Source organism: Eurosta solidaginis, chromosome 4 (assembly GCF_040869045.1).
Source record: "Eurosta solidaginis isolate ZX-2024a chromosome 4, ASM4086904v1, whole genome shotgun sequence".
NCBI lineage: Eukaryota > Metazoa > Arthropoda > Insecta > Diptera > Tephritidae > Eurosta > Eurosta solidaginis.
The window spans coordinates 23,302,008-23,328,291 of record NC_090322.1 but is presented as its reverse complement, the minus strand read 5'-3'; the positions used below and the strand labels follow the sequence as shown (position 1 = coordinate 23,328,291).

Below are 26,284 nucleotides of genomic sequence, written 5' to 3'. Positions count from 1 at the left end.
CAAACAACAGAGTGTGAAGGAACGGCCCAGGGTAATGAGTAGTAAGATGAAACACTGGCATGACAAGAACTTTAATTCGGAAGGTTTCTTGGCGGGAGATTTGGTACTGTTAAACAACCCTCACCGGCGGAAAGGTGTTCCAGCCAAATTTCGGTGCAGTTGGGAAGGCCCGTACAAAGTTGTGAAGAAGATCAGTGATACCATCTACCGCATACAAACCACTGGGAAACCACGGATTAGAAGAGTGGTACATTTGGAGATGCTAGCGGCGTTTAGATTGGGAGATTTGTCTGATCGGGACGATCAGACTTAGGTGGAGGGCAGTGTTACGAATATTAGCAAAACTGAGGAGTGCTGCCATCTCCAGGCCGATGCTAAGCAGTGACGTCAATTCACATCAATAATTCAATCATTATGATCTACATAAACGAATCAATAATTGCGTCTACACATATGTACACATTCCGACGAGCAACATTTACATACAAGGCAGCGAGAGATGAGATGTCACACACCGATGAATTTACTTATACGCTTATGTGTGTGCGGGAGACTGTAAACTACAAACACATGCATATACCTTATCTGAGTTGTCACAAGAGAGGGCAATAATTTGTGCACGTAGTTGTGGCTGGCGATTTTGTAGCCGAAACAACTAGTAACTTCTGGAAATCGAAGAGCCTAGAAGTATGCAGCGTAAACTATAAAAGCGATGCAGGCGAGTAAGAAGGAATTCAGTTTGATTTGAATTGTCAAGCAGTTACGAGTAAGACGATATCTAGCGAGCAATAGCACTATTATTTTGAAAGTCAGTTTCCTTTAAGCTATCAGTTTGGTTATTAAGCTATTCGTTGCACAGTTTGAGTGTTATTGTGAAGTATTTTAATAAAGGCCATTTTTCCATTATTCAATATTGGAGTTATTTATTCAACAGTTTAGTGATTCGAACTTAGCAGAGGATTGCAAATAAGAAGATTTGCAAGCAAATTCGTTACAATATAAACATTGCTTACGATTCTGTTTGTTTGCCGAACTAAACGATGCTAACTCTCGTGCTTGATTTTATTCTCCACATTTAAATAATGTTAAATTTACTGCATTTTTTCGAAGTACACATTTCCTATTTTGAAAAATAATGCAAATTTGACATTATTTTCCATGTGGAAAACACTTTATTATAATGTAATATCTACATTTTTTTCATATCAAAAACACATTTCAAAAATGTAAAATTCAAATTATTTGATAAATGAAAAATAATGTATTTTTCACATTTTAAAATGTGTTTTTTCCGTGTAGATATGACTTTTTTACATAAAATTTTTTTCTATTCGATCAGTTTCTTTCTTTTGAATTTTATATACGTATACATTAGATCTCATGCATAGGCTCAAAAAGCATGAATTCTACTTATTACTGAAGGAGTTACTTCGGTTTTTTTTTATCAATTTATCTATGATTAATATTACAGGAATGCGATTCTGTGGCTTTTCCTAATGTTCACATGTTGTTGAAAATCTTGTGTACGCTTCCAGTAACAACGGCAACGAACGAGAGATCTTTTTCAACCCTTAGGCTGATTTTAGATGAAATGGCAAAGAAAAGCCGACGCATGCGCTTGAGTTTTTAATGTAACCTTTTCCATATCATATCCTAAATACACGTACTTTAATGTTAAAGCTAAAGGCAACATCTTTTTTTATTTATTTAACTGAAAAAAAATTTTTTTTAAACCCTCCCCCGCCCCCACCCAGGCAATTTTCTGGCTACTCCCCTGCTCTGCTGCAAACCTCGCAGTTCGCAATCCACTCAGTGGCCGACTGACGGCAACCAACCCAATAGAATCTCTGTTTAATCTTCCCGAGCGTCTTCGTGATTCCAAGATGACCTCCGCTTGGACCATTATACAACTCGCTGAGCACGTCAGGAATCCTCTTTCTGGGAACAACTATCACTTTCTTCTTGCATTGACCATCCTCACTCTCCCATACTCGATGCAAGCACCCGGATATCAATTCTAAAGTGTTCCACTTTGCCCAATATGATTTCGCAATTGGACTCTCTGCTGACACCTCCTCTCTATTTGGTCTTTGGTTTCGTTCGAGCCCTTGCATAACATGTGACAGATCAGTATCTTCTAGCTGACACTTCTTTAGTTGTTCCTTGTCCCATTCATCCGTACATGTTATAGTCATTAGCCGGACATCTATAATGTCTCCTTTAGCCTCGGCCTTTGAACAGTGCTTGCATTCCAAACTACATGTTCTTCGTGACATTGGATCAGCATTTCCATGGTTACTGCCTTTTCGATGCTCAATGGAAAAGTCATTGCTTTGTAGTCGCTCGATACACCGTGCCAATTGTCCTTCCGGATTACGGAACTGCAGAAGCCATTTCAACGCTGCGTGATCTGTCCTGACGCGGAATCGCTGTTCGTAGAGGTATTTGCAAAAATGTTTAATGCACGCTACTAATGCCAACAGCTCTCTCCGTGTAACGCAGTAGTTCCTCTCTGGTTTTCCAATTGAACGGCTGTAATATGCAACTACCTTCTCCTGTCCATCAACCAGTTGTGACAAAACGCCTCCTATAGCATATCCACTCGCACCTGTATCTAGAATAAATGTTGCTAACAGTAGTTGTCAAAATATTGTAACGAATTTACTGCAAATCCTCTTATTTGCAACCTTCTGCTAAGTTCGAATCACTAAACTGTTGAATAAATAACTCCAATACTTAATAATGCAAAATGGCCTTTATTAAAGTACTTCACAATAAATAACTCTACTATTGCCCGACAGATTGCGTGCTTAATCAAAACTGTTTGTAGCGCCTCTATTGTTGGTGCTTTTATACTCTGTGATTTCCTCGTGGCATCTTCTAGGCGCTTCCAGAATTTACTTAGTTACCGCCATATAATTATAACTACAGATGCACGTATATAGCTTCTCATATGCGAGTGTATTTGTGAGCTACACATGCAATTACCATTGCATACTTTTGGGAGCATTTCATATAAGATATCTGCATGTGCTTGTGCATCTCTTCTCCGCTGCGTGTACGTACATATGTGTAGACATAATGATTTATTAGTTTATGTAGATACATGATTGATTTATGTATGTGCATACAGTCACTGCTTAGCATCGGCTTAGAGATGGCAGTACCCCTTAGTGTTGCTAATATTCGTAACACTGCCCTCCACCTAAGTCTGATCGTCCCAATCAGACAAATCTCTCGATCTAAACGCCGCTAGCATATCCAAATGTACCACTCTTCTACTTCGTGGTTTCCCAATGGTTTATATGCAGTAGATGGTGTCACTGATCTTCTTCACAACTTTGTACGGCCTTCCCAACTGCACCGAAATTTGGATGGAACACCTTTCCGCCGGTGAGGGTTGTATAGCAGTACCAAATGTCCCTCCAAGAAACCTTCCGAATTATTGTTCTCATCGTACCTGCGTTTCATCTTACTATTCATTATCTTGGATCGTTCCCTCGCACTCTGTTGTTGGACCAATGAAGAACTACTTCGCAGAGCTTGATCTTGACGGATTGACTTTGTACCGTCTTGACGTTTCACAACAGTAGTGCGCGCTGGCTCGAAACCACCCTTGCATCCTTTCTGGAAAATTCTTTCAGTCGTTTTGGTGCGTCCGTTCGGGTTTGTCAATGCCAGTGTTTCTCTCGCAGGTATCTTTGATTTTGTTTTGTTTGGCCCATTCGTTCCATCAACTTTTACCTTTGACTTTCGTGGTCTTTGTCGACTCTTCTCCACCAGTACTCGATTACTGCTGAACCCCTTTTCCAAACTGAAGCTAAGTGGCACATCCTGGTTCTCATAAAGCATAACCCTTCTCTGCATATCGATTTTGTTGTCATGGCCAACTAAGAAGTCCACTCCCAATATGACTTCATCAACAATCTCTGCCACAATGAATTTGTGTAGAACCATGACCTTCCCAATTAAGACTTCACATACCACTGCTCCCTGGACTTGGTTATGCTCGCCTGTGACCGTACGCAACCTTGCTCCAGGTAACGGTTTTACTCTCCCCTTGACCAAGTCAGATTGGATTAAGGAATGAGATGCGCCCGTATCTACAGTCAGAACACATTTTTTGCCATCGACATTCCCTCTGACGGTAAGACTGCTTGATTTCCTTCCAATTTGCGACACAAATATCACAGGAAATTCAATAGCTGGGGCAAGTTTTCGATCTTTACATCTGACTCGCTCTTGCTTATCTCCTCCAGCTTTGCGTTTACGGCCACCCAAGTTGGAACTACCAGGACCGGTGCTGCAATGACGAGCAATGTGCTCAGGGTTTCCGCATTTCAAACATTTGATTGCACCATTATTCTTCTGCTGCGTACCCTTCAATGCTTCCAAAATTGTGTCTACCCACTCTGGTCTTTCTACTTCCACACGATGAGATTTATATGCTGGTTTACTCAATAGGGAGGCAGTTTCCTGAGTCAATGCATGTGATACCGTTTCAGCAAATGTCAGCTTTGGGTTTGCGTATGTAGCTCGCTTCGCTTCGACGTCCCGTATGCCATTTATAAAACTCTGGACTTTTACCCTCTCTGTGTATTCCACGGGTGCGTCCGCATTTGCGAGATGAGCCAATCTTTCAACATCCGAGGCAAACTTCTGCAAAGTGTCATTCGCTCTTTGGTAACGGTTTTGCAACTCTATTTGGTGTATCTGCTTCCTGTGTTCGCTTCCGTATCGCCTCTCTAGAGCACTCATCAATGTTTCGTAGTTGTTCTGCTGCCACGAACAGAGCTGCAACTTTATCTTCAGCATTCCAGTTGTTCGCTGTAGACGTCTTCTCAAATTGGAGCTTAAATACCTGGAAAGGAACAGAACCATCAAACGTTGGGGATTTTACATTCAGAGTAGACGTTGACGTTATTGGACGGTTCAATTGCAACTCCTGAATACGATCTTTTAAAGCATCTATCTCGGCCTCCATTTTATCTTGTCGACCACTGAACCCTTCCTGAAACTGCGTTATGCTTTGTTTTCACTATGTCAAAATCACTGACATCAAATACTGACATAACTGTCGTCATGGCAATTTGGTGTCAAATGTGTTTTCATTACATATTAAAAACTGGCATGAAGTCGATATAGCAGTGTGTGCCAAAGACTGTCATCAAATTGTGGTGTCAGTCGATTGACATCCAGTTTTCACCACTGACGTCAAACGTTAAGTAAATATTTTTGACAGCGATGGGGTCATTTCGGGATCATTTGGGGTGCCTACCGGCATTATTTCTGGTTGCTTTTCGGGTTCCGTCCGGGATCCCGTGGGGGTCATTTCGGGACTTTTTCGAGACTAATACGGGATCATTTGGGGACCCTTTCGGCATCATTTCTGGAGGGTTTTAGGGATCCGTTCGGGATCCCATCAGGGTCATTTCGGGACTTTTTCGGGATCATTTGTGGTACCTCCGGGAATCATTTCTAAATGGTTTTGGGTATCCGTCCGGGATCCCGTCGGGGTCATTTCGGGACTTTTTAGAGACTAATACGGGATCATTTGGGGGCCCTTTCGGCATCATTTCTGGAGGGTTTTAGGGATCCGTCCGGGATCCCATCACGGTCATTTCGGGACTTTTTCGGGATCATTTGGGGTACCTTCCGGCATCATTTCTAGATGATTTTGGGTATCCGTCCGGGATCCCGTGGGAGTCATTTCGGGACTTTTTCGAGACTAATACGGGATCATTTGGGGACCCTTTCGGCATCATTTCTGGAAGGTTTTAGGGATCCGTCCGGGATCCCATCAGGGTCATTTCAGAACTTTTTCGGGATCATTTGAGGTACCTTCCGGCATCATTTCTAAAAGGTTTTGGGTATCCGTCCGGGATCCCGTCGGGTTCATTTCGGGACTTTTTCGCGAATAATACGGGATCATTTGGGGACCCTTTCGGCATCATTTCTGGAGGGTTTTAGGTATATTTTCTGGATGTTTTTTGAGATTCGTCCCTGAGCCCGTCAGGGTCATTCCGGAACTTTTCCGCGACTATTTCGGGATCATTTTGGTACCCTTCAGGGATCATTTCTGTGTGGTTCTCTGGATAAGTCAAGAATCGTGTCGTTGTCATTTCGGGTTTTTGGGACTATTCCGGGAACTTTTGGAGACCCTTCCGGGGCATTTCTGGATGGTTTCCGTCCGCGATATCGTCGGGTCAATTCGTGGCTTTTTCTGGATAAATTCGGGATCATTTGTTGGATCCTATCAGGTTATCAGCTCATATAGACCTTTTTTTTTATTCAATTACAAAAATAAAGTGCATTAGACAGAAAAAAATGTTTAAACAGATACCTTGATAAGCAGGCTAAAACGTGAATAGCCCATACATTTCATTTTCTCCTTGCGGACGGGGCCGCGGGTAAATGCTAGTATATTTATAAAGAGAAAAGGAACTCACGCGGAAAGATCAGCGCAGGCTGTTCCACTTGGCAGATACCTCAAATCGCGACATCTTTAAAATATCCGCCACATCTTGCCATTGAGCCTCCCTCAAATTCCGGTCCCTGTATTGAGACGAAAGAAAATTTAAGGTCCCCTCCCTGACTTCTACTTCCTGCAATAGCCTCTACGTTTGCTCGGCTGTCCATTTTTCAGTCAGTTTTCTCACCCGCTTCCTTTTTTCAGTGGTACTACCGACTGGATGAACGAAAATTGCAGAATTTGAAGCTGACTTATCCATTACGTCCTCCAACTACTCCAACCCCAAACGGCAACTCTACTCAAAAATGTCCCGGTTGGTAATGCGGAGTGAAATACTTTTCGTTTGATACCCATGTCGGCATATCTCATGCAATTTTTTTTTAATTTCGAATTGGTGGCAACCCTACTCAAAAATGATCCTATTGTAATACGGAGTGAAATACCTTTCGTTTGATACCCATATCGGCATATCCCATGCAATTTTTTTAAATTTCGAATAGTTGGCAACCCTAAATGGCAACCCTACTAAAAAATTACCCTATTGTAATGCGGAGTGAAATACCTTTCGTTTGATACCCATATCGGCATATCTCATGCAATTTTTTTTAAATTTCGAATAGGTGGCAACCCTAAACGGCAACCCTACTCAAAAATGTTCCTATTGTAATGCGGAGTGAATTACCTTTCGTTTGATACCCATATCGGCGTATCTCATGCAATTTTTTTTATTTCGAATAGGTGGCAACCCTAAATGGCAACCCTACTCAAAAATGTTCCTACTGTAATTGCGGAGTCAAATACCTTTCGTTTGATACCCATATCGGCATATCTCATGCAATTTTTTTAAATATCGAATAGGTGGCAACCCTAAATGGCAACCCTACTCAAAAATGTCCCTATTGTAATGCGGAGTGAAATACCTTTCGTTTGATACCCATATCGGCGTATCTCATGCAATTTTTTTTTTATTTCGAATAGGTGGCAACCCTAAATGGCAACCCTAAATGGCAACCCTACTCAGAAATGTTCCTACTGTAATGCGGAGTGAAATACCTTCCGTTTGATACCCATATCGGCATATCTCATGCAATTTTTTTTTAATTTCGAATAGGTGGCAACCCTAAATGGCAACCCTACTCAAAAATGTTCCTATTGTAATGCGGAGTGAAATACCTTTCGTTTGATACCCATATCGGCATATCTCATGTAATTTTTTTTTAATTTCGAATAGGTGGCAACCCTAAATGGCAACCCTACTCAGAAATGTTCCTACTGTAATGCGGAGTGAAATACCTTTCGTTTGATACCCATATCGGCATATCTCATGCAATTTTTTTTTAATTTCGAATAGGTGGCAACCAAAAACGGCAACCCTACTCAGAAATGTTCCTATTGTAATGCGGAGTGAAATACCTTTCGTTTGATACCCATATCGGTATATCTCATGCAATTTTTTTTAATTTCGAATAGGTGGCAACCCTAAATGGCAACCCTACTCAAAAATGTCCCTATTGTAATGCGGGGTGAAATACCTTTCATTTTATACCCATATCGGTATATGTAATGCAATTTTTTTTAATTTCGAATAGGTGGCAACCTTGTGAGACAACACCTAAGTAGAAAGTCTTAGAAGGTGATACGTTATCTCTGTGCCAAATTTCATTTAAATCGGTTGACGGGAACGTTTCCAACAGCGCTGGCAAACTGAAATTTGGTCGTTTTCACTTGGATGCCATTTTGTCTGACAGTGAGCTGTCAAACCTGACTGCAAACGTAACTGACACTATTTGGCAGCCCGTTTTCATTATTTTGGCAACATTTGACGACATATATGCCATAATGAAAACGAGGCTTTAGTTTCTCTTCCATACGCGATTGTGGTTGTGCAGAGATCTGCCATGATACATGTGCTGAAATTTGTGTCGACATTTCTGATATACGTGCCTCTTGTGCTTCAATTTTAGATGTTATTTCTGACGACATTTCTGAGATACGTGTCTCCTGTGATTCAATCTTCGCTGTTATACGGTTCTCCTGTGATTCTAGTTGTTTTTCCATCTTGGATGTTATGCGTGTCTCTTGCGTTGCCAGTTGAGTTGACATTTGTGACGACATTTCTGAAATGCGTGCCTCCTGTGCCTCCATCTTGGATGTTATACGTGCCTCCTGTGATTCCAGTTGAGTTTCCATCCTGGATGTTATCTGTGTCGACATTTCTGAAATACGTGTTTCTTGTGCTCCAATTTTCGACGTTACTGTCTACGTTTGTGCAGATATTGCAGCCAATATCTCGTTCAAGTCTGTGCTGGTAACTGTCTGCGATGTTTCATTTTTCTCTTCAATTTTTGTTATCTCCTCGCCATCAAGAGGAAAGACATACTCGTCCACGTTAATTTCTCCTGCTTCCATTGCCTCTCGTAGTTGTGCCTGAAGTTCGAGTTTAATGCCGGTTGTATTCAATCCACGGCTCTCCAACTCCTTTTTCAGTTGCTGGATCTTCAATACACTGAACTTTGCCATGTCCAAGTTGATACGAAAAAAACTGAGGCATTTAAAGAACTCAAAGAACTGTTAATGTAGTGATTGAAACATGAGTTATTAGTATAGACGTAGGCAACAATTTGTCAACTTTTATACCTGAATCTAAATCTTTTATACCTAAAATATTTTTATCAAATGTTTTTGCATTGAATGCAGCTGTCATTTTTTTAAATATTAATTTTGTGTTCCTAAAGGGCCCATTACTCATACTTAGCCATGGTTCAATTATATACAGGTTGGCTCATCTGTAAAGCAACAAAATATGTCTGTTCAAATTGTCAAAATCTGTGTATTGGTGTTGGTGCGAATGGTATGGAATGGAAACATAAAACTTAGCAGTTTTTGTATGTGTAAGTAAAATGTTGCCAATGTGTTGGTTTCATTTTGAGTTTGCCATCTCCTTTTGACAATCCCTTCGACCATGCAATGACATAAATAAAATCAGCTGATGAGATGAGCCAATCTGTACATAATTGAACCATGTACTTAGCATAGACTTGACTTGGTTTGCGAACTGTCACTTACAGTTCTGTTAAATGAACATTGCATGTTACTGATTACTCAAAACTTAACTTGACTTAGAAGTCTGTTGAATTTTGATTTTCTATGTAAGTTCTAAGTGACGTTTACATTTTGAGATGCCATTTGTTTGTTTCCATTTCATTTTGACATTTTGTCATACAAATTGACATTTATTTAAAAATAAATTTCAACGCTGATTATGATGCCAGATTTTATTCGCCAAGTGGAGTATAATCGTGGCTAAGTTGCCAAGTTTACACCATGTCAAGTCAAGTCTATGCTAAGTATCAGTAATGGGGGCTTTTAGAGCCGTCACTCGTTAGTTTTTTGGCATTTACTCGATGTATACTGAGAGGTAGCCGCTACTTTTTTTTGGGCGAGATAAATGTCTTCTATACATTTTCGTGGGGTATTTGTATATTTTTCGACTGTATTTAATTAACTTATTTAATTCTCTTTCCAAAAAGCACAGTTGCACAAGGGGCCTACACGGCATGGATAAATGCGAGACAATTAAAAATGTTCCTCTCAGAAAACATACAGCATCAATTTTTTCAATTTCCAGCGAGATACTCGCCACAAAATAACGAGTGACGGCTTTTATTGTATTTATCTATCCTTCTTTGGTGTGAGCAAGAGTGAACAAATTTACTTGATAAAAAGGAACAGATGAATAAAAAAAGAACAACTTGTTCGTTCATTACAAAAAGAACGAACGAACAGAATTTTTCAAATGAACAAAAAAGTAAAACTCTATTATTCTCCAGACGAGATCGAGCGCTCTCAGGCTACGCAATCACTTGAAAGCAATGCCTTTGGCAGCCAAATCTCATATCAAAAAATTATGTACTGGATATGCAAAGCCATACCCCACTGGAGTGTTCACAACGTTAGTATAAAATCAGAAGCAAGTCGAACTTCAACCTACTTCACCATTTATATAAAGCTTAACACGAACACTGCAATGCGTCTGCACGCGAGGTATTGAACCCCGATTGGAATATTAGATGCAAGACGAGCACCCTTTTTGAAACAATTTGCACAACAGCTTTAAAAAAATATTATGACATAAATAAAGCAGTTGAGAAATGTAAAGTTTTTTTAAATAGCACACAGCATGAAGGAACGAAAATATTCTGCTTTTACCGGCTTTGTGTTATATGCAGGAACATATGGGCATATGTATGTACATATGTACATTATTTAAATTTAGTTGGGAGAGCAGATTATACGCAAAGCATTCTTTGTATTTGAATGGTAGGCATCGAGAATTCTGTGGACATTTGAAAGAACAACTTAAGTCTAAAACTCAAATTTTACAGGAGAGCGAAAAAACACCTTTAGCTGCGTACAAAATCTTTGTTGGTAGTTACTAAATAGAAATAAAACCATTATATAATGAAACCATGATCTACCGTACCTCTTTTAGTAAAATTTCTTCTCTATATGTAACGATTTCTTTTTAAATAAATTTCAAAAAAATTAAGTTCTTTTGCAAAACTGGTTTTAGAAAAAAATATCAACTTAAGTCACATAAGAGGTTTTACAAAAATCACTTCTTATAAAATTTTTAAATAATTTGGTTACGTATGATGACTTAGGTTACTTTTGCAAACAGAATATTGGAAGTGAAGAGTCTAAAATTCATTTTTAATAGTAATCGACAAAATAAACCAAAAAAATCAAAAGAAAAAACATATACAACATATAGTAGGAAAGAAAATAAAATGATTTAATCCAATAATCTTGAAATGTACTTGCATATAATAATACATTGACAATTGTTCTAATTTCCATTTATTCAACTATAAGTTATTTTCTTCAATTTCATCCAAATCTGAATCTATTTCAACTTCATGTTGTCCTTCCACTTTAATATTTTGGTAAAAATTATGGAGCTCTGGTTTAATCAATGGCAACATATCAAGTAAATCGCGCTTTTTGTTTACAGAAATCGGAAGAGGACCTGTATAACATTTTGAGATCTCGATGTTTTGATTTCTTTTGCGTCGTGCACTTATGTTCAACTCCTTGAATGAATCGTCCACGTCAAGAGAATATTTGTACCGTATCAGTCCTGGTTCCTTTTTTTCATACCGCAGCCACCTTACCAGCTTCCACTCAAACGTTTCACCTAAAAATACGAATAATGATTAAATAAATATAAGTAAGTATAAAATAGTATAAAATACAAACCATTGGTGTTATTGCTTCTCCAGGTATATTTGTCTTTCATCAGTGCATGAAAATTGTAAAAATCCTCCTGTTTCATGTCCTGAGTAATATACTTTTTGTTTGTAGCAGCAATTAAATTAGACCAGTCATGGGGATGCTGAATAGAAACAGAATAGTTTCTTTTCTTCTTTTCTATTTGTGCGTGAACTGTATCACATTCTAGATGAGTATGACCAACAACAAGAAATTTGTGATCAATCATTTCAATTGTAGGATGATCTTCCAATACTTTTACGAACATAGCACAAATAAATGAGTTACGGTTCTGACCAGTGCAGGAATCGCTGTACAAAATGACATGCTTTATATTATTGGGTAAGCCTAGAAGACATTTATAAATGCAAGAGCCGATATCATTGGCTCCACGCTTCGCAATAGTTTCATGCCAAATATAGCAGTTAGCTTTATTGATTGCACCATCATGAATAGTTAAATTGAAAGTCCACAAAGAAGTTTATAAAAAAATAGAAGCTTTCAAATAAGGCGTTGGCAGTCACTGCTGAAGGTCAAAAGAAAACATTTTCACAGACTATCTTGAAGAGAAAGTTCTTTGTCCCTTTTCTTACAAGCGTAGGCGAAATCAGCAGCATCGTGGTGCTTTTGTAATTGTAATTTAATCTCAGCTTTTTCCTCTATATTCTCTTTGTTTTTAATTTTTACTTTTAGTATCTCGCATTGAGTGCATAAGTCAAGCTGGGGCTTTTTAAATTTAATATCTAGAGCTTTAAATATCTCCTGAAATTTAGTTTCTGATACCGGATTAGAAATATTTTCTTTATATAATCTATAAAATGATGCCAGATTAAGGCCTCGTTGGAAATAGAGCTTGGTAGTATGACATCGACTGTAATGACTTTCATATTTTGGAATACTGTTTATGAAGTTCAAAACTTCATTATGCTTTTCAATTGTTAGTTTGTTGATTGGGACACGCTGTCGCCGGCGGTCATCGGGAATAACTCCACCGTATTCCTGTTGTATTTGGTATTTACAAACAGTTTTGATTCTCTGTTCAGTTTCACCATAAAATTGAAGAAAGCATTTTTTGCAAACTTTTGTTTTTCGCCGTTAGTTTCAAAATGATAAATATAGACGTACTCCCGTTTATTAGGATTTGCAAGGGTTGACGTTTTTTTATGTTGAACTTCAATTAAGTTTGACAATATTTATCGACGTGAACTATAGTCGCCTGTACTATAACAACTTCTTAAAAGGCTGGTTTTTTGTTCGACGCTAATTTTTGTTTTACATTTCATCCTACATTCCCACAGTACGCATACATTTATGTCAGTCATGCAGTTACTTATAGATTTTTTGTACTCCTTGTTAATATTTCTACCTGGTGTTTTACTTCGTTTTAACAATTCAGTTGGAGTAGAAAAAATGTCGACCTCATTCAAACCGGGTGAGTCGAAATTGTTAATGTTTGACTCTAATGCTTTTCTCATAATTTGTATGCTTTCAGTGGTGGAGTTTAGCTCCGAAGCATCACTTGAAGGGATAAAATCTGAATCAAGAAAATCAGTTTCATGAAAGGCGTCCTCTTCAGACTCGGTTTCACTTATAAATCCATCAGAAACCTTAGACTGTATAGCTTCAGATGGAGACAGTGAAGATGTTCCTACTGCAACAACAAATGACGCGCTAGCTTCTATACAAAGGGGTGCTAAATCCGAGACCGTACCTTGAATTTGCTGGTCTTTCAACAAACTACTTTTAGTTGTTGTTTCTATCGAATTAGGTGATAAAATGCTTGTGTATATTTTTGGCAATTTTCTTGCCATTTTCGTTCCTCTTTTCATTGCAAAATATCTTATCTGTAATTTTTTGCTGATATTTGAATTTAATAGAAGCTCCTAAGTGTAATTAAAATATCAACACTTTAAGCGTTTTTACTTTAAAAATGTTCAGAGAATGCTCTTAGCAAGACGTAAGTTGTGTTGACACGACGAAAGTTGATTTATTACTAATTGTAAAATGAACCGAACTCCTTTTATGTTTATATTATTTCATATTCTGCACGCGGAAAAGCACTTACACGGGATTAGGTTGCTTTTCCAAAAGTGAATTAAACAAAAAAGGGAGCAACCTGTATTTACTTAAGTTGCTTTCCCCAGCGGTAGTTAGAAACTTATTTCGAATATTTTTTACCTTTTCTATCTTATGTGACTTAAGTTGTTTTAGCAAATGCATTAGTGACAAATATTGAGTTAAGATGCTCTTACAGATTTCATATCTCCGTAAGTAGCCATGATATTATTACGGCGATTAGACAGAAATGACCGTCCAAAAAAAGTTTCTTTATTATTAAAAAACTGGGAAATTTACTTACCTCAACTTAGGTTGTTCTTTCAAATGTCCACAGAATTTAACACTCCAACTTCCGGCGCAGTACGATTTTGACTTCTATTTACAAAAATAAAGTACATGGAATTTATATTTCTGTTTTTATGTATGTATGTCACCGTGATGCTACTTTGTATGACTCCGCCTTGGTCGGTACTTGAGCAAAGTACTAGAGCTGGATTCGATTCGACTTTTTGGAGAATCGATTTATCGATTTGATTCTCAAAAAAGAAAACGATTAAATCGAGCTGAAAATAGTTGATTGCTGCTCACTTGCTTACCAAGGTTTCACCGCTAAAAAATCTCGTCAGTTTCTTTCTCGTTTCGTTGACTGAGGCATTTTGGCAACATCAAAGAGTACCACAGGGTTATTCACTTGTTCCTCCCATAGGAGTGAGATTGATAGTGTATACGATACCTAAATACCATGCTTTCTGTGTTTTTTCACATATTCCAATATTGTGCGCAGACATTTCCTCAGTTAGGTCTGCAATGTTAGCTTAGAAATCACAAGGAGAACAACTTTTGGCTATAGCCCTATTAATATTTCATCATAGCTGCGGTATCGAGAGTCGATGGCATGGCCCTTTTCAAGAGACAAGTTATGTCGATGAATTATGACCATCTCCGCCGAACTAGCCGACAGGTCTTGTTTGGGAATTCATGAACGGTTTCGGCACAGCAGGTGTTCCTATCGGCATCCGTATTTGAAAACAGACGAAGCGGAAGACCTCCGCCAAGAAGACTTGATCTCCCTTGGTGCCCGCAATTGGTATCAGTTATGTTGAAGACGGGATAGCTAGGCTGAATTGCACAAATGCAATGCCAAAATCTCCTTTTACTCATAGCGACCATCATAATGGCGTATAGTCTTAGTTCATGGTTTTTAATAAAGTCAAGCTTTTTGAAAATTTAGACTCTATTTTACTTGGTCTGTGAATATGCGCCAATAAAGCTAAATTTATAAAAAATTACAACAAATATATTTTCTGCACGTTTTTATGCTATGAAATAGGCACAGTTGCTGAAAGATGGTCAAAACTTCTAAGGCTAAAAAAATCGAACGTTTCTAAAGAGAAAATCGATTCTTCATTTCTTAAAAAAATATCGATTAAATCGATTAAAAATCGAACTGAAATCCACCTCTAAAAAATACTCGTAGTAACTCGTATCGGAACAACACTATGTACAGCAAATTTACCAGGCATGCGCTGTGTGGTACCGTAAATTATTGGGATACAGTTATCAGGTGTGTCACGGAATTCAATTGTTGTCGGAATCGGATTTGAAAACAATAAAAATATTCGTCATGGATTTGGAAATTTTCGCTTTATGTTGAAACTCGATTTATAGACCAAAAAACAATTTACTTATTTTACCAAACCAAAGAGTTTTGAGTTCAATGCAGCAATATTCATTAGTTTCAAATCCGATTCCGACAACAATCGGATTCCATGACACCCTTGAATAAGTAATAATAAACAAATAAATCAATAAAATCTATTTGGCAGGTAACGTCTTTGGCCCTGTTATATTTATGCCCATATCACCAAGTCCAAATTTTTAAAATATTTTTGGATATGCAGTGGCTTGTTCAATTTTCATTTTAATCCGCTAGGGAAAATTGATATTTTTCCGTAGAATTTTTTTGAATTATGCTTATAATCTTAAACTTCAGTTGAAAGTTTAAAAAATTGCCTGTTAATCTTACGGCAAGTTTATCCCAGGGCAGCATGTTAACGTTAATTTTGTCAATAAATGAAAAAAGTGCATTATTGTTTCGTTTTTCAATAAAATAAAAAAGATAACGTCGAATTAATTGAGAATAATATTTAAATGTAAAAAACTATAGAACTATAAAAAATGAATGTACGTTGTAAGGTTCGTGAAAACGTCTGTGATGAACTATACGAGATATTTAACCCCATTTTATACACTTCTTTGCTTGCAGTTCGTACTGGAGTCAGTGATACAAACAGTAGGGAAGTTCAACCTTAAATTGAGGATGTAAGAAAACAAGTACAGATTTTAAATATTTTCTAAAATGTGCTTTATAAAACTATATTGGTTAGTTTCTTGTTAGTTGTCGCTATATAAAAGTATAGCCTTCTTTAAATCTGTTTTCACAACATTCATATTTTATTTCAGAAGATAAGCTATAACCTCAAAATTAAATTAAAGTTTTTAAAGTCTACTTATAAAAAAATGGTTTCAAAATGTTATATGGGGTCATGCGCTTACTTTACATACGGTTAAAGTCAAAAAATTCAGTTTATCAGAATTATCTAGAAGTCATCTAACGCAAGTATGCTGAAAGTTACTAAAAAAAGTCCAACATTGTATTTGTTCAATGGAACAAGAAAAATATTATGAAAAAAAAAAAATGTTTTATTTCTATGTATGATAAAGATAAGTAGAGGAACTTCTGGGGAAAATTATCTTTGCCTGGAGGAAGATTTTTGAGCTACTTTAGGGATTTTTATTGGTTGGCAAGACTGAATGTGCTCTATAAATAGATATTCATATGTATATAGATACGTATGTCTGCACAAAACTTGTCCGGGGATGCATGCACAACATACCGTGAAATATCAACGTAACGTAACGAATTCTTCTGTACAACTACTATATTCCCACTGGTACGCACTAGGTTGAAACTTGTATCATTTATAAATGCAAATGGAGTGTCCAGAGTTAGAACAAAAGCTTCTTATTTTTTCCTGTTTTCGTCATCAGAGGACTGAGCTATGACCCTGATATTTATCCAGTTTGGTTGCGTATGCTAAAAAAAAAGCCAGTTAGCTGACGAAAAAGTTTTTGAATGAGTACTAATTATGAGATTGTTTGCAACTAGATGGTTTGACTGCAGGGTATATCTATATACATAAACCTGTAAAACTAGCGATGGAAAGGTAGTAAGAATCGTATCTTTTATTCAAACTTCTATTTAGACATATCAAATATTGTATTATTCGTTTGTTCGATCATAAAACACCATTGTTTGTTGAGACAACAGGAAAGTTATTGAGACCAGATGAACTGAATGTAGTTTCAACAACCCACCAACGGTTTTACAATAACTTCGTTTAAGAGAGTATTACAAGAAGTAATTAATTTCATATAGGGACTTTCCAGATAAAGCATATATGTATATACCTATACGTTAAAATGTTAGTCTATCGGGATAAATATGCAACTAATGGCGTTTTATTTTCAGTAATAAAGCGACCCTGTGGGTTCTTCTCAGCTCTCTCGTGAGTTTGTGTGTTCCTTGCACAAAGAATTTTCCACTGAATAAGAAAAGGGGACTGATTACATATTAATGGAGCTATTTTGCATAGCACCAGGTGACATAGTTCAAAAGTTAGAGTTTAAGAGTGCAAAATGGGGGTAAAATTTTTTCCAAACAGAAAACGCCATTAGAGTCGACTGAGTTAAAATAACCAGCTTTCACGAGTCTCTCAACCAGACAATACTTTTTTTTACTAACTACGGAATGTGACATTTTATGTCAACCAAAAGGTACATCAAATTAAGTAGGTACACTTTGAACGTTCGATTTTCCATCTTTGGTTAAATAACCAGTTTTCGTTAGCGCTGATTTTCTTTCAGTTGCATGTATCTATTGCATATGTTTATACGTAAGTACGTACGTGTTATTTTCTTTTGCTCATAACGGGGTGGATTTAACTTCTTCATTCATTCAAACATAACTAATATACGAGTGTATTTCATACATGATACTGTAATGTTTATACTTCGGCAATAGTTTTTGAAATGTTGGGTATAAAAGTAGAAATTTGGCTTAGTAAATCAGATTCGGGGTTTCGTTTAGGATCAGTAGACATCTTCAGCACGCTGCTAAAGATTTTCGATTTAGTTTTATTAGGGTACCGTAATTTAGGCAAAATTCACAATTGCGTGAACGTAAGTATCTGCGTATAAACTTGGTTTATTATCAAGTCTAATGTGTTTAATAATCGTTTCACGACCACAAAAAAAAAATATGTTTTAGGTAGGGAAAATATTTTCTCTTTCAGCTATATATATATACTATGTATATATAATGTATGTAGGGTCAATTGCTAAAAATTGTCTATACTGTAGTGCGTGGATGACGCAGTAAATTTTTTAAACAATTCACACATTTTAAAGCTGCATTCGTTAAGAGTGCTTCGCTGAGCGAAAATAACGTCGCACTCGGTGAAGGTCCCTGCAAAAATCGCATGCATACATGGAGTGTACTCGCTATAGACCAACCGAGTGCTCCAAAATTCATACAAAAAATATGGTCCAATTAACATTGCGATGTCCTAGGGCTGGACCATATACTCCAGCTCCGCATTACATCAGAGTAATCCATGGAGTACCCAGTCCAATAAACATCTTGTAGTGATTCCAATCGTTAAAAACGAGCAATGATCGGCTTACAATATGTTAGTGTAGAAACATGAGTTGGTCCATTGCTGCATTACAGTGGAGTATAAGGGTAAGTACTCCAGTGGACCACATGATCCAACGATTTTTGCAGGGAAACTTAGCAACACTTAACTTGACTCGGAAGTCTGTTGAATTTTGATTTTCTATGTAAGTTCTAAGTGACGTTTACATTTTGAGATGCCATTTGTTTTTTTTCCATTTCATTTTGACATTTTCTCATACAAATTGATATTTATTGATTATGATGCCAGATTGTATGCGCTAAGTGGAGTATAATCGTCGCTAAGTTGCCAAGTCAAGTCTATGCTAAGTATCAGTAAAGGGCCCTTTAGGTTTACAGTTAAAGTTTTTTTTTTTATAAAAAAAATGCTTTTAGCTTGAAACAGAATGCCCTGCCGCCGCGAAATTTAGATAGATTTATTTCTATCATCGCCGCTGGGCGATTACGACAAACATTCCAAGGGATGCTGCTGTTCAATTTTTTTATGTATGGAAAGAGAAAAACTAATATCCAAAAAACATTTTTTTTACATATAATTCTTAATTTTACTGCCAAACACGTTCAAAAAAAATTTGGAGGGATATCGAAAGACAGTGTTTCGGTGTCATTATTAATAGACCGCCAAATATTGATTAATATTATCAAAAACTAAAAGGTAATTAGCACAAGCATTTGCTAAATTTTATTTTTTTTTATTTCAATACGCTCTTGTGAGTCACATATGACTCATTGGACAGGGAAGTTGTTAAAAAACCGCCAACAACTATTGATTAATATTATTAAAAGTTAAAAGTGGGTTTGCTTCGCTGAGCGAAATTAACGTCGCACTCCGTGAAGGTTAGATTTACAGTTAACGTTTTTTTTTATAATAAAAAATTCATTATAATGCTAGAGAAGGGTCAAATATCGATATTTTTGAGAAGTCCATAATATAATAGAGATGGGTAAATAGCTAAGTACGTTGGTACTAAGAAGCTTTTATGGTATCAAGAGTCATCTTAAAAAGGATATCCCATCAAATCCGCTTTATGTTTCCCTGACGTTTCATGAGTGTATGGGTCAATCTGAATCAGCTCATCCACCAATGGGATTTCGCAAAACCGACTTTACCGGTTTTTGAGCGCTTTTTTTTTGTATCCATCGAAAAAGATTTTTTGTTTTAATTTGTCTTCTTACAGTTTGGGAAATATCAGTTATGAAATTTACGGGATTTTTTTTAATATCTTCCCTTTTATGCCCGTTTTTTCAGTGCAGATTTGACTAGAGGTTTAACCTTGCCTGTCACTTTGTTGGATAACATAAAATTGTGCTGCGCATCTCAGCTTAAGCGACCAAAGTGACGGGTTTTACTGTAGTTTAAACTGTAGTATCTTAGTGCCTAAGCCTGGGTATTGGCTCATTTATTGTGGATTTGACGCCAACGCCATTATGTTTATACAATGTTTATATGTTTAGGCTATGGTCATCACTATCACCTTATGGCTATGTCCCTAGTAATAACCGCTTAAGTAGAGAAGTACGTATACATATGTACACATGTATGTATGTACATATACATATTTATCTGCGCTTAAGCTGCAGTTACCCACGAACGTACGTACAAAAAACGTGTCAGCTGACACGACCTATCTTATGAATTTGCAATGTAAACGAAAACTCACCGACGTGCAACGCACGTTCGTACGTAGCCGGGAACGTAGAAATCAAAGCAATTTCGATTTTTTCCGTAAGAACGTGTCAGCAGATCGCTCTTTCACTAGAAAGAGTTGCCTAGTAAGGTTAGGTTAGGTAGTAGTGGCGGCCCCATGGGCACACATAGGCCAGTATCAGTTGGACCGTTGTGGTACCACAGAAAGACACCATTGGCCCTCCTCTTCGAACAATTTCGAGGATTTGATAAAAGCTACCAAGTCCCTTATATAATGCTCCCAGACCTGGCGGAGATCGCCCAGGAAGGGAGCTCCCACACAGCGTTGTCTGGGGCCACTTAACGCCGGGCAGTTGCAGATGAGTTGCATCACCGTTTCCTCTACCTCGTCTTCTTTACAACTTCTGCAGCATCGTCGGAAGGGCACTCCTAAATTTTCCGCATGCCTTCCGATGAGGCAGTGCCCAGTCAGAACTCCTACCAGTGAGGAGATTTTGTCCCTGCTTAGGTTATAGACGTGACAGGATCTCTCAGTATCCCATTTAGGCCAAGATTGCTTTGATATTCTACATCCCGGGGTTAGTAGCCATCTTTCGTTGGCTTGACTGTAGGTATACTCTTTAAGCATTAGCTTGCAAGTGGCAAAGGGCATACCTAGGCTTTCTTTATCAGGAAGAATCTGTCTGGTCGTACCCTGCCTAGCAAGTTCGTTTGCAGCGCAGTTTCCCTCTTTTTCCCTGTGTCCCGGGACCCATGTGAGGTGTACACGGTTCTGTTGGGCCATCTCCTGAAGAGATCGGCGACAGTTTAGTGTCAATTCGGAGTTGAATGAATAGGAACCAAGGGATTTTATTGCCGCTTGGCTATGGCTGAAAATAAAGATTTCCTTGCCGGTCTTCTGTGTGCCTATTTGAGTCGCGGCGTCTATGATAGCTGCTACTTCTGCTTGGAAGACGCTGCAATGATCAGGTAGTCTGAAAGAAAGTTGGGAGCTGAGTCCTTTGAAAAGACGCTCCCTCCAACCCTACCGTCCAGCTTAGTGTGCTGCCATGACCTGTAGGCTTAGTGCTCCAGCTGGACGTTTCTCTTAACCGCAGTGCTGACGTTGTAGCTGCGCGGTATCCTGCTAGATCCAGAGGTAGGATGTCAAGAATTATTTCAAGAGCAGTGCTTGGCGTTGTTCTCAGAGCACCACTTATGTAGATCATACTAGATCTGTGCACTTTTTCTAGTAAGTTTCGGTTTGAAGGCTGTCCACCATACAACTACCCCGTATAGCAGTATGGGTCGGATAATCGATGTGTAGATCCATCTGCAAATGTTGGGGGTAAGACCCCATTTATTGCCTATGGCTCTTTTACACGTGTATAAAGCGATATACGCTTTTTTCTGGCGCTGGATAATATTATCTTTCCAGTTCAACGTTTTGTCCAGGACGACGCCTAGGAATTTAGCCCTATCGACCAGATTAAGGCGCACTCCATTTAGTTCCGGTGGGGTATTTTGTACCGTTTGGTCTATAGGACAAGTTCCACCTTATCTGAATTGACGTCGAGTCCGCATCTGGAAGCCCACGAGGAAACCTCCCGCAGTGCTACTTGCATCAAGTCACACAAGGTTTCCGCCAAACCTGCCCCTATAAGCAATACCTAGGTCGTCCGCATATGCCACAACCTTGCTGCCACCCCAACGTGTGTCTCGTAATAGCGAGTTCACCGTTAGGTTCCATAAAAGCGGGGAAAGAACCCCGCCCTGAGGCTTGTGACATAGCGTATTATATCAGACTTCCCCATGGATGAAAGTATTTTCCTTCCCCTGAGTAGTTGATGGATTAGTCCCATGAGGGACGTTGTTACGCTCAGATCCGTCAAGGCGTTATTGAGTTGAAGGCTCATTCAATATCTAGGAAGGCCACTAGACAGAAATCTTTTTCGATCAAGGATGTTTCTATAGTAGAGACTAGGCTGTGCAGCGCAGTCTGTGGATTTGCCCTTGATGTAGGCATGTCGATAGCCAGATAAGAGCTTGCTATCAATAGTGGTCATGATGAAATCACTTTTGATCCTCTCTAGGGTCTTTAGCACAAAGGAAGAGAGACTAATCGGTTTATGAGAGGATTTACCAGCCTTAGGAATGCCTAGTAAACTTTTATGCGATAATTTTTGACCGTTTGTAGTTTTATGCAAAAACACCTAATTAAAGTTTGAAAAATTGTGAATATAATTCGAAATAATTATTTAAAAGTGCATATTATAAATATGTAATCTATTTATACTTATTTAATATTAGTTCCAGTCTTTTACAACATTAAAAATTAAAATAGAAAAAGTTGATGTTTGCATAAGCATGCCTTCAAATAGGTCAATGGCCACAATTTTGTCTTTGCCACTACTGGCATAAATTTCGCTCAAATGTGTGTACGTACGGCAAACGTATACGTACGTTACACACGTCGGTGGGTAACTGCCGCTTTCGTTGTTAAATTTGTCAACTGAAATCCCATTGTATATCACCCCCATTTTCCAAGTGCATTAATTCATACTAGGGTTTACATATTGGCTATGTGGGTATGTGCAAATATTGCTCATTCTTCACCCCTACAATACGATGTACATAATATGTGTTAAACAAAAGCAGGGATGAGAAAAAATCAATAGAAATACCGTTTCTAGACTTAGACCCGATCTAACAGTCATATACGATCGATATACACATGTACATTAACCTGGGTCGATTTGTATGGACGAAAGTTAACCGATATCGCGCCATCGATTTTTCGATAGGATTTGGGCTTAGGAAAGAAAAGTTCCACTACGAATACCAAAAAAAAATAATTTTCTTGCCTGCAAAAAAAAAAATGGCGAAAGGGTAAATTTTTCGACCAAAACACTCCTCAAAGCCCTAAAAACATTTTTTTTCCAAAAAACTGTTATAAAAACGGTGTCGAAAAATTTACCCTTTCGCCATTTTTTTTTTTGCAAGCTCGAAAATTCGATGCCGCGATATCGGTAATAAATCGACCCAGTCTAATGTACATACATATATATCAGGCATGTTCAGCTCAATTTAGATACAATATGACAAGGTAACTGAATAAGTACCTATGACAAGAGTTTTTAAACGGTTTTATTTAGCTTGACTTGGCCGTTATGAACGAATTTTGTAATTAAAATTTAAGTAACTTCCCGATAAGCTACAAGCTTTAAACTTGGAATATAGTTCAGAACCCGATGACACTGCAATGGAGAATGGCCCATGGATCGAAATAAAATCGTATTTGTGGTCCGATTTGGCTCATAATCGGAACACATAATCATACATGAATAGAAAGCGACATATAAAAAAAATCGCTCCTAGGTGGCGCAGGTATCGAGATATTCAAAAAAATACTTTGGAGTTCGAGGAATTAAAACTGAGGTATGAATATTTGAATATTGTATATCTACATACATAAATACTTATAAAATAAGTAAGTAAGTTCGACTCCCACTCCCGGGAGAAAAGGCTTTGAAGAGATTTACAAGGTATAATCGAAACAGCTGTCGCCTTGTCCGTCCTGATGTCACGTTGTTTAAATTTTTCCCAAATTATTAAATAAATTATAAAATAAGATTTTTACCTTTTGGTGTCATTTAATAATAGTTTAAGCTCTAAGCCGTTAGTGCACACTCTTCCAATACTCGTATTTATATTATCAACTGATTTGAATTTCTTGTTCGAAGGTTTACCTGAAAGACACAAAAAAAGTTTAATACCAATTTCACATAGAGCATTAACGAGTTAATTAGTGGAGTTTTCTATATTAAAGCCCTTATTGAACTCAATTTTCCATACAAAATACATATTCTTGGTTGTGTTTCGGATATGATAATCAATAAAATAATTTTAGAAAAATGTTTAAGTTAAACGGTTTTATTTAAAACAATACTTACATGAAGTAATAATAATACTAAAAGCTAGAAAATAATTACGTAGGTCCTAGGCACTCGTCATCACACTCCTCATCAATCTAGGGCGTTGATCAGACAATTAAATAAAAGCGTTGGGCGCGGGAAATTTCTAAAAATGTGAGACCTTATTAAGGTCTAGTTGGTCTTACATATAACTATCAATAGAAATTTCACGCGTCCAACGCTTTTATTTAATTGACTGATCAACGCCCTTTTAGTATTATTATTACTTAATGTAAGTATTGTTTTCAATAAAGCCGTTTAACTTAAAAGTTTGATTTAAATTATTTTATTTACATTATGCTTGAATTAGTGCCGCTGCTTAGTTACGTCTATCGACACAGACGAGATTTAGAGGAATCTCGGTGGATGTCGTTGACAACCTGCAGGTACCTGGTGTACCAAATACGGGTTTTACGCGTCGCCATATCTCATTTGTTAAAATATATGCAATGCATATGCTTCCTTCCATTGTTAAATTAGGTAGAATTTCATATCTACAATTTCCCATCCCTTGAGTTTTCCCCTAAGTTGTTTTACGATTATCATTTAAATTGTTACTACACAAAAATTGTGTTCTTCATTGGGGGCGATCGGTTTTGATTTAGAATATATAACTACCATATATTTCGTACATTACATATACTGCAATATTAAAACTTCACTGACAGTTAATTATATGATGGGTATAAAAACCAGAAATTTTTTAAGCTCATCACATTCGAGGTTTCGATTAGCTAGAGTTTACATCTTTTACGCGCTGTTAAAGATTTTAAATATAGTTTTGTTTAGGGAATCGTTGCGTAGACAAAAACTTACTAGAATAAGGTTTAAGTATACTGGTAAGAAACTTGGTAACCCCCTTATTTGGAACTTATAATTTTGGATTAAATATGACAGAGTTAGGTAGGGAAAATAACCTTCTTTTCAGCGATGGCGCATATGCGCGGAACTTACCCTTTACTAAAAGTGCGTAGATGACGCACTAAACTTTTTAAACGCTTCACATTTAAAAAAAATGCACTCCAAAAAAGTGTACTTTTTCGCTTTTGAAATTTGCTGAACGCAGTTCACGATGCGTTCGGTGAATGAGTTTTGGCGAAACATTTCCAAAAAAATGCTTAGAGTACGCTTACACAGCCACCAATTTTGATCGCCCGATGCCGGTCGTAATCGTCCGATAAAAATAGACACATGTATTTAAATGAGCGTGTGTACATTTCAACCGATCACCGAATTGTTGCCTGTTGTCGTTTTTCACTGCCGATAAATTCGCGCGTGTTCAATCTTATCGTCCGATGAATTGCGGGCATTTACTGTGAAAAATTTATTATTTGTGCGATGGACCGAAAAATTGATCCGGACATGTCCCAAATTTTGATGAAATGTCCCGCCGTCCCGGATATTCCCGAAATGTCCAGATTTTAGTAAATTGGGGGGGGGGGGGGCCCTTTACCTTCCATCTCTCCATCGGGTGTAGAAGGGGGGGGGGGGTATTTGAGCCAGGCGTCCCGGATTGGCGTCCGAACGATCTGGCCACCCTAATCTTTACCATATTAACAGAACGCCAGAGATAAGTACGTATTTGTTAACAAAACTTTAATTTTCGACATTTCTCTTAAGATAGGTCGACATATTTTCTAATAAGAAATGTTTACGGTTCGAATTCGAGCTCAAGGCCTATAACAATAATTTTGATGAAAATTCCAATTTTTTTTCTTTTTTCTATAATTGAAAAATTATTTTTTAATTTGGAATAATTCCAGAAAAAATTAAACAAAAATGTTTAATTACCATAAAAACTATTATTATAGGTAATGAGCTCGAATTTGAACCAGGAATCCTTTATCAATACGCCGATAAAACAAAAACAGTTGTTACAGAATGTTTAACTTGGTCTACAAGAGGAAAATCTTGAGCGTTTGTTTGGTTGTGACTTGGATACCACGCTTATACGGCCAACTAAAAGGTAAATCTAGGAAAGCTAAAATGTCTTCAGTTTTCCTATCGATACCTATAGTCGAGCTCCTTGGTCTCAATATTCTACTTCTTCTGCAAATTCGTTTTCGCACAGTTTTAACTTTTTTTTTATAAATTTTGAAAATAATTTAAATATGTACCTACATATG

The 26,284-nt window shown here is 37.6% G+C and overlaps 1 protein-coding gene, 1 non-coding gene and 1 pseudogene across 4 annotated transcripts in view; all 3 read right to left on the bottom strand.

The window, feature by feature from the left end:
• Positions 1-26,284, bottom strand: part of LOC137249306 (uncharacterized) — a 768,906-nt gene that overhangs the window by 369,844 nt on the left and 372,778 nt on the right. For all 3 annotated transcript variants that reach the window (XM_067780647.1, XM_067780651.1, XM_067780648.1), the window contains exon 7: positions 23,825-23,933. The gene's annotated coding sequence lies outside the window, so the exon portion shown is untranslated. The remainder of the gene's footprint in view (positions 1-23,824; positions 23,934-26,284) is intronic.
• LOC137251560 (U11 spliceosomal RNA) lies at positions 10,332-10,564 on the bottom strand. Its single transcript, XR_010953296.1, has one exon. It is a non-coding gene; the product is annotated as a U11 spliceosomal RNA (small nuclear RNA).
• On the bottom strand, positions 11,325-13,554 carry LOC137248438 (uncharacterized; annotated as a pseudogene).